This window comes from Heteronotia binoei, chromosome 10 (genome assembly GCF_032191835.1).
Source record: "Heteronotia binoei isolate CCM8104 ecotype False Entrance Well chromosome 10, APGP_CSIRO_Hbin_v1, whole genome shotgun sequence".
NCBI lineage: Eukaryota > Metazoa > Chordata > Lepidosauria > Squamata > Gekkonidae > Heteronotia > Heteronotia binoei.
Genome location: NC_083232.1, coordinates 45,987,595 through 45,996,239, shown reverse-complemented (window position 1 = coordinate 45,996,239; position 8,645 = coordinate 45,987,595).

The window sequence follows — 8,645 nt, the reverse complement described above, 5'->3', positions numbered from 1 at the left end:
AAGGTATCTTTAGGGTACCATGGGGTCGTGGACTCGTGGAGGTTGGATATCACCACGAGAACTGGAATCGAGCCAGCAGTAGGGCATACCGACGCAGTTAGCTCTGCTATCCTGCTTATTCAGCAGAGTCTCAACTCCTTACACCACCCCGAGCCGCCGGGGAATAGAGGTGCCTAAGCAGCTCCGGCCGGTTTTCTTGCTAGATGAAGGCTTTTTCTTTACTTGGGGCTTTTGCTGGTGGAAAGTTCCGTCAAGTCACTGCTGCCTTATGGCGACCCCTTAGGGTTTTCAAGGCAAGTGACATTCAGAGGTGGTTGGCCATTGCCTGACTCTAGGTCACGAGTCCGAGCCTAGTATTCCTTGGTAGTCTCCCTCTCCCATCCAAATCCTAGCCAGGGTCGATCCTGCTTGGCTTCCTTGATCTGACGAGATAGGGCTAGCGGCAGTCTGGATCATCCAGGACCAGCTAAGGGCGTTTGTTTGCTTTTAGGACGATTGACTTTGACTAATAGCATTCAGTCAGTTTCCTTATTTTCCCAGGAGCTTCCGAAATTGATAGGAAGCTGGACACTGGGTATATTTGGAGGTAAAACTCACAGGCAAAAGCAGCTGCTGGCCCATAACAAGCCAAACAAGAGCTGAATCAGCCAGAAGCAATTGATACCAGAGCCGATAGTGAAATGATATTTCCCTTGCTGTGGCAAAACAGAAAGAGGACCAGTTGGGGCGGCGGGGTGGGGGGTGGGGTGGAATATAGCAACTGCAATTTGTGTTTCTAAGGGCGAATATTTAACAAAAGGTGCTTTACCATTGTTGAGCTTGGAGACACATTGTTTAGTCTTTTTTTTAAAATCGCTGGTGTTCTAAAAACAACTGCCAAGGCTGCCAACAGGAATTTGAGCTGGTTCAGTAAGTTTTCCTTTCTGGCAAAATTGGCCTGGTGAGAAGGAAGAGGAAAAGAAAAGACTTAATGAGCTGTATTCGATTATATTTGCTGGTTGTACAGGGATAATTAGTACAGATCCGACCACTGAAGTTCAGTTATCCCATAAACTGAACATGGCAAGCCTGAAATTCCACAGATCACAGTCTGGGTCCATTGGTACCATTAAGACCAACAAAAGTTTTCTTCTTGGCAGCCCTCATTTTGAACAGGAGCTCACAGGAGCAGAGCTCCGGAACCTCTAAATTTTATTGTGCTCTTCTTTTATAACCCCCCCTCCCCCGCCAAGTACTTGCTTCTGGGCTCCATTATCCAACCTCCCTGTAAGAATTTTGTTGAACTCTTAAGATTTGACAAACTTTCTAACATTTAAAAAAAATGGGAATATAACCAAAACATATAAAGCAGACAGATGGAAATCATCATGCCACTGTGGCCACATAGGAGAAAGTAATTTTAAAAGAATGATGGAAGTAAGGTTTTATTATGACAATTATAATTCAATAAGCACTTTAAGGTAGATGCTGAGGTGATATAATTTAGTACAGCTTCCAGTGATGTCAGGGGTGTGTGGCATATGCAAATGAGTTGTACTAATGTACTCCAGCACATCTTTTCCTACAAAATGACCCTTGCTTCTGGGTATAAGTTTTTGTGTGCACGCACACTCCTACAGATGTGTACATGAAAGCTTATACTCAAGAGTATAACTTTGTTAGTCTTAAAGGTGTCACTGGAGTAAAACTTTGTTCTGCTGCTTCAGACCAACACAGCTTACCCACCTGAACCAAAATTCTACAATTACTCCTGGTATTACTGGGGTTATGTTTTCTCTGACTGGTGTTATTACCTTGGAATGAAAAGATCTAAGCATTCCAACACTGAAACGTAGCACCATTTGTCAGCCTGACCTTATCGCTGCTATGCATCTTAGTAACACTAAAATGGTTTACTGTAACACACTATGTTAGACTGCCATTGAAGAATGCTTGGAATGCAGCTGTTTGCATTTTAACTGAAAGTTGTTGGCTTGTCATGAAAACAGAAATAAGTAATCAGTCAGCTGCATGAGGAGGAAGAGGAGACAAAGGAAATGAACAGGCATAACTAAGTGCTAAGTTGAAAGCCTAGGTTCACCAGGCGTGCATCCTGACAGATTCTAGTTCTGTCCCTTTCAAGTTCCAAAATTCTGCCCTTGTGTGTCATTTTCTGTCATTGCAACACTATGTTTGGCAAGCCCAATAAACTGAAAATTCTGGGCTGTTGCATCGCTGCAGTATGAGAGAATGTGCTGGCAATGACCCCGTTGTCCATTTGCTTCCCATCCACCATGTCAATGGCAGCTGTGTTTTTGGAAAGACACAGCTGCAGATTGCAGATGAGGTGAAAAGCAAGCCTTTTCCTTCTTCTACAGAGTTAAAGCCCAGGCTTGGGTCACAATTGCAGCCTTACCACACAATCCTAAACTGGAGTAACTCTGCACAGGATTCCACTGTTGGGTTTCTATTTTACTTTGATGTATTTAAATGAATTTTTCCAAGTACACTAGAGTACGTACGTCTGTGCACTACATTGGTGGTTGCCAAGCTGGAGTTTTTAACGTGTATGAAAGGCAAAATCTCAGCAGCTTTCCCAACTGCCACATTTCCATGCCAAGAAATGTTGCAAATAAAAAACAGTCCCATATAAATGGTAGCAGTTTAGGCACACTTGGAAGTATGGGAACAGAATATTCTCTCATTTACTCAAGAATTCTGCATGAAGACAAGTCCTACTGAAATCGGTAGGATCAAATGGTTTCAGTATCAGAGAGCTGGTCAACAGTAGAACAGTCATGTGAGCCAGGATATCTACAGTTTGTCTAGCAGAGGAATGTTAAAATAAAATAGCATTGGAAACCATGTTTGTCTTTACTTGATTAATCAACCTTTTGTAAACAGCTTTTCTTTACCTACATCCTGTTTGCCCTTTTAGCAAAAGAGGATTTATTGTTATGAATCAGCACTAAAACCGGAACTGTGTAGTTTAAGGGCAAATTTATTTAGTAGCTCTTTCTGAAATAACAGTGCTAAGCAGCAAGCAGTGAGTGGGTCAACATTTACAGCTCAGTTCTTTGCATTCATTAACATAAGTGAGTGCTAAAGGCTTGACTTGCAGGGGGTCTCCCACTTCAGAACCCTTTATTGAACTTTGAAAGTTTATTAAGAAGAGTCCTGCTGGATCACACCGATAGTCCATCTAGTCCAGCATCCTGTCTCACACAGCAGCCAACCCCCAATGTTGAGTTCTTCCGATGTTGGCTCCTGGCCCTGGGATGCAGAGGATGATTGCCTTTGAATGTGGAGGTTGCCTTCAGTCACCATGGCTGGTAGTCACTGACAGACATCCTCCATGAACCTCTAATCCCTTTCTAAAGCTGCTTATTCCTGTGGCCATCACTACATCCTCTGTCAGGGAAGTCCACATTTTAATCATTATGAAAAGTAGTATTCCCCTTTGTCTGTCCTGAATCTACTACCTGTCAGCATTGGGCACTTTAAGGAGAAAAGTGCTGATGCACTGTTATGTAACTCCTACTATACCTGCTAATGAAAGGCATGTGAGAATCATGTGCAGCTAGTTAAGAATTGGGTAACATGATTGGCTGGCTGCACTATATCAACAGAGAGCCTAACTCTCATTCTCTGTGGGTTGATGAATACGGAGGACGTGCAGAGGTGTGGAGAGCTATTTGTGATCAGAGGCTGTTACTCTGTCGGACTGACTGATGATGATGATGACCTGGTATGTGTAAGACTACTCTCTTGGACTGTGACTGTGTACTGCTAACTTGGATGGACTGAACTTACTGTATTGACTATATGGACTGACTCTTACTACTCTCTTTGCCTTACCCCAAATACAACTGATTCAACTGGCTTGTTGAAGTTTGTGTCTTCATAGAGTTTTACTGGTGGCTGCACTTATCAGGCACTCATACCTGCAGAACTTCCACGCACACTGACATCGGTTATGGGCCCAGCGTGGTCTACAGGAGAGTAAGCTCTGTCTGCTGCAGCATTTTCCAGCGTTCTACTCGTGAGTAAGACGAACAGTTTTTGGGCGTGGCACTTTGTATGTGTATAAGGCAAACCATGGAGTCCAGCGTACATGTCTCTGGCTTCCTCATTACGAGGCTTAATGGAGACAACTACGTCACATGGTCAGAGAAAGTCACCATGCTGTTGAAGTACCAAGGGTTGTGGGAGTATGTGGCAACTCCGCCAGACTTAACAGTGTTACATGCTGCTGATGATGCGGATGTAATAGCCAAGCATCGGAGTAATGATGATAAGGCATTCTCATTAATTGGCTTAACCTTGGAAGATTCACAGCTCATCCATGTTAAAGGGTCTACTACTGCCAAGTCATGTTGGGATGCACTAAAGGCTCTATATGTGAGAGAGAGCGTCGGGTCCCACATTTTCCTAATGAAGAAGCTCTTGAGTGCACGTTTGGAGAGAGGTGGAGACATGATGACTCACCTGGAATACATGAAGTGCACTTTACTCCAACTGCAGGAAAAGGAGGTAACTTTTTCTTCCCTGCAGCAGGTGTACATAATCTTCTGTTCCCTGGACCAGAGCTATGATCAATTTGTGGCTAACCTTGATGTTGTTCCACAAGCTGAGCTCACCGTGTCCAGCATTTCCCACCAACCGCTGAATGAGGCGATGAGGAGGAGAGACGCAGCTCAATTCCATGAGGCTCCAGCCCATTCAACAAATGTTCCTGCCCGGGAGGTTCTTAAAGGGGCAGAATGCAAAGCAGCTGCAGCTAAAGCATATGCTGTACGTAAGTGCTACTTGTGTTGAAGTTGCAAGCACCTACAACGCCAGTGCAGCTTGAACAAAAGGAAGCATTCTCCTGCTGTTACTAAAGGAGGTGGGTGTAATGTTATCATTAATGATTCCTCCTGCAGTAGCCAGCAATTTATGATTGACAGTGGTGCGACGGAGCACATTGCCAAGGATAGAAGGCTTTTTGAGACATTCACTCCTACACAAGGTCAGTGTGTGAAGCTCGCAAACGGGCTGTCTGCCAATGTAGCAGGGAGTGGTCTTATCAACATCCCTAGCCTTGGGAGAAAGTTACATATGCTTAATGTTCCAAGCCTGAACTATAATTTGCTTTCAGTATCAGCCTTGACTGAACAGCACCTTAAAGTTTGTTTTACAGCTACAGACTGCAACATATGTGCAGATGGTATATCTGCTAAAGCCAAGAGGAAAGGCGACCTATATTTCCTTGAGAAGGAGCGTTCAGTGCAGCATGTGAGTACAAAAAAACCACCACGTGATAATTGCGTACATCTCTGGCATCGCAGACTGGGGCATATCAATTTCCAGGCGGTGAAGAAGACTCTTCAAGCGGCCGGAATTACCCCCAAACCATGCGGATGTTTCATAGAATGTGAAGTATGCAAGGCTGTCAAGTCCAAAGCAGCAGCAACTATGTCTCCTAGCAAGTTTCAGACTAATGAGATACTTGACTTAGTGTTCCTCGACCTGATTGGCCCATTCCCTACGAGGAGTTTGGGCGGGGCAAGGTTCTGTTTATGCATAGAAGACCATTTTTCCCGGTATGGTTTCTGCTTCCTTCTTAGGTCGAAGGCGGAAACATTCCAGGCATTCTACAACTGGCTTCGCTTTGTGCAACGGAAGACAGCAAAGTTCCTAAGTCTATTCTCAGTGACAATGGGTCTGAATTCTGCAATGAGAGAATGATTTCTTTGTGCAGGAGATATGGCATTGAACGAAAATGTACCGCTCCTTATAGACCCCAGCACAATGCCTTCTGCGAAAGAAGGAACCAATCCCTGTACAATATGTGTATGGCTATGTTAAAAGACAGTGATTTACCCTTGAGCTACTGGGGGGAGAGCATGATGTGTGCTTCTCATGTACTAAATTTGTCTTGGTCATCTGCTATAGGAAGGATTCCTGCAGAAGCCTGGTATGGCAAGAAGCCCTCCATAGAGCATGTAAAAATCTTTGGGATCCCTGCTTACGTCCACATCCCAAAGGCGCTCAGAAGGAAGGGAAAAGACAAAGCTGAAAAGTTGTTGTTTGTTGGCTATTCTAACAATCATCGAGCTTTCAGGTTCTGCCATGCTGGAGAGAAGAAGATAACGACCAGCGCGTCGGCAACTTTCCTTGAGAGATCTGTTGGCTGGCAGCGAACATCCTCGACTCTAATCCTGCCGACAGCAGAGAAACAAGAGACACCACCCGTTCCTAGGAAGGGGAGGAGGAGCCCGTCGCCCAGCAACGGAGCAGTCAAGGAGGAGCCGTTAACCCCTGCATCTCCAGGAGCTGGTGTTTCACAGCAGCAGATGGCAGCACAACAGACAGTGTCTGATGAATCTGCAGAACCGGTGCTTCGGAGGTCGTCACGTGAGACGAGGCCACCGGATCGCTACAGTCCAGGACAGGCATGTACTGTGATTGCAGAGCCCTCTAACTTTGAGAGTATTCAGCATTTATCACAGGAGGAACAGGCTGGATGGCACGCTGCAATGAGCTCTGAGCTAGAGTCCCTGCGTAACCTGCACGTCTATGAAGAAACCACTCTACCGCCCGGTCAGAGACTCATAGGGTGTAAATGGGTGTATAAACTCAAGCCTGGCACAGATGGTACTACTCAGTACAAGGCTAGACTTGTAGCCCAGGGATTCTTGCAAGGGGGGCAAGATTACGATGAAACTTTTGCTCCAACCCTTAAAGCCACTTCACTTTACTGTGCTCTCACTATCGCAGCAAAACAGCACTGTATGATTAGGCATCTTGATGTTAAAACAGCCTACTTGCATGCCCCATTGAGACACTGTGTGTATATGAAGAAACCACCAGGTGCCTCTGGTGACAATGACAATGATAATGCTTGTTGGTTGCTTAAGAAATCCTTGTATGGGTTAAAGCAGGCTGGATTCGAATGGAATCAGCATTTGGTAGATAACCTTAAAATGTTAGGTTATAAGCAAGGAGTTGCAGATCCCTGTGTGTTCACTAAACAGAAGGGGGAGCAACAATGCACCATCCTAATCTTCGTGGATGATTTGGTCATAATATGTAAATCTGCCAAAGTAATGAATGATACTATTGATGCTCTAAGGTCCAAATTTACTGTGAGAGATCTAGGAGAGATCAAGCAATATGTTGGCCTAGAGATAGAAAAAGTAGATGGTGGATACAGAGTATCACAAAGGGCAAAAATATCCCATTTGCTAAAACAGTTTAAAATGGACCAGTGCAAAGGGGTGCAAAGTCCTATGTTCCCATGTAATGAGTCAGACAGCGAACAGAGTCCACTGTTCGATCAGGGGATATATCAATCCCTGATTGGCAGCTTGTCATATCTAGCTAATTGGTCCAGACCGGACATAGCCATGACCACTAATGTATTGGCAAGAGCAATGAAAGAGCCAAGACAGAAACATTGGCTAGCAGCTAAGCATATCTTAAGATACTTAAAGCAGACCATGGATTTAAGTTTATTTATAACTCCTACTGGAGAACTTACCATGCTTGCTTATGCAGATGCTAGTTTCGCCAACGATCCTGATACTAGGCAATCTACTACAGGAATGGCTATTTTTCTAGGTGGCGCCCTGGTTGGGTGGCGGTCACTGAAGCAAAGACACGTGGCTCTGTCTAGTTGCGAGGCAGAATACGCGGCCTTGAGCGCTATATGTACTGAACTCATATGGTTCAAGCAATTGTTGTTAGACTCTGGAATACGTCATGTCAATCCCATAATTGTGAGGGAAGACAATCAGGCTGCTATACAGTTAGCAACAACTCTTGGTGTCAAGAGTAGGTCCAAACATACTGATGTACGTTTCCATAACGTTAAGCAATGCTTGGAGGATAGACTAATCGTGCTTGAATACTGTGAAACCAATGACAATGTTGCAGACTTGTTTACAAAGGTTCAAACACATGTGAAGCATAAAGAAAGCTGTCTATCTTTAGGTCTGAAAAATGTGAAAAGCAGTAATGTCATGCTGTGGAAAATGTTTTAACTATGAATGTTAAGGTTACATGCAATGTATATCCCATGTCGTTACATAGGGGGAGGATGTCAGCATTGGGCACTTTAAGGAGAAAAGTGCTGATGCACTGTTATGTAACTCCTACTATACCTGCTAATGAAAGGCATGTGAGAATCATGTGCAGCTAGTTAAGAATTGGGTAACATGATTGGCTGGCTGCACTATATCAACAGAGAGCCTAACTCTCATTCTCTGTGGGTTGATGAATACGGAGGACGTGCAGAGGTGTGGAGAGCTATTTGTGATCAGAGGCTGTTACTCTGTCGGACTGACTGATGATGATGATGACCTGGTATGTGTAAGACTACTCTCTTGGGCTGTGACTGTGTACTGCTAACTTGGATGGACTGAACTTACTGTATTGACTATATGGACTGACTCTTACTACTCTCTTTGCCTTACCCCAAATACAACTGATTCAACTGGCTTGTTGGAGTTTGTGTCTTCATAGAGTTTTACTGGTGGCTGCACTTATCAGGCACTCATACCTGCAGAACTTCCACGCACACTGACACTACCCATCAGTTTCACTGAATGGCCTCAAGTTTTAGTATTTTGGGAGAGGCAGAAAAAAATTATCTATTAGCTCTTCCCACCTCGTGTATAATT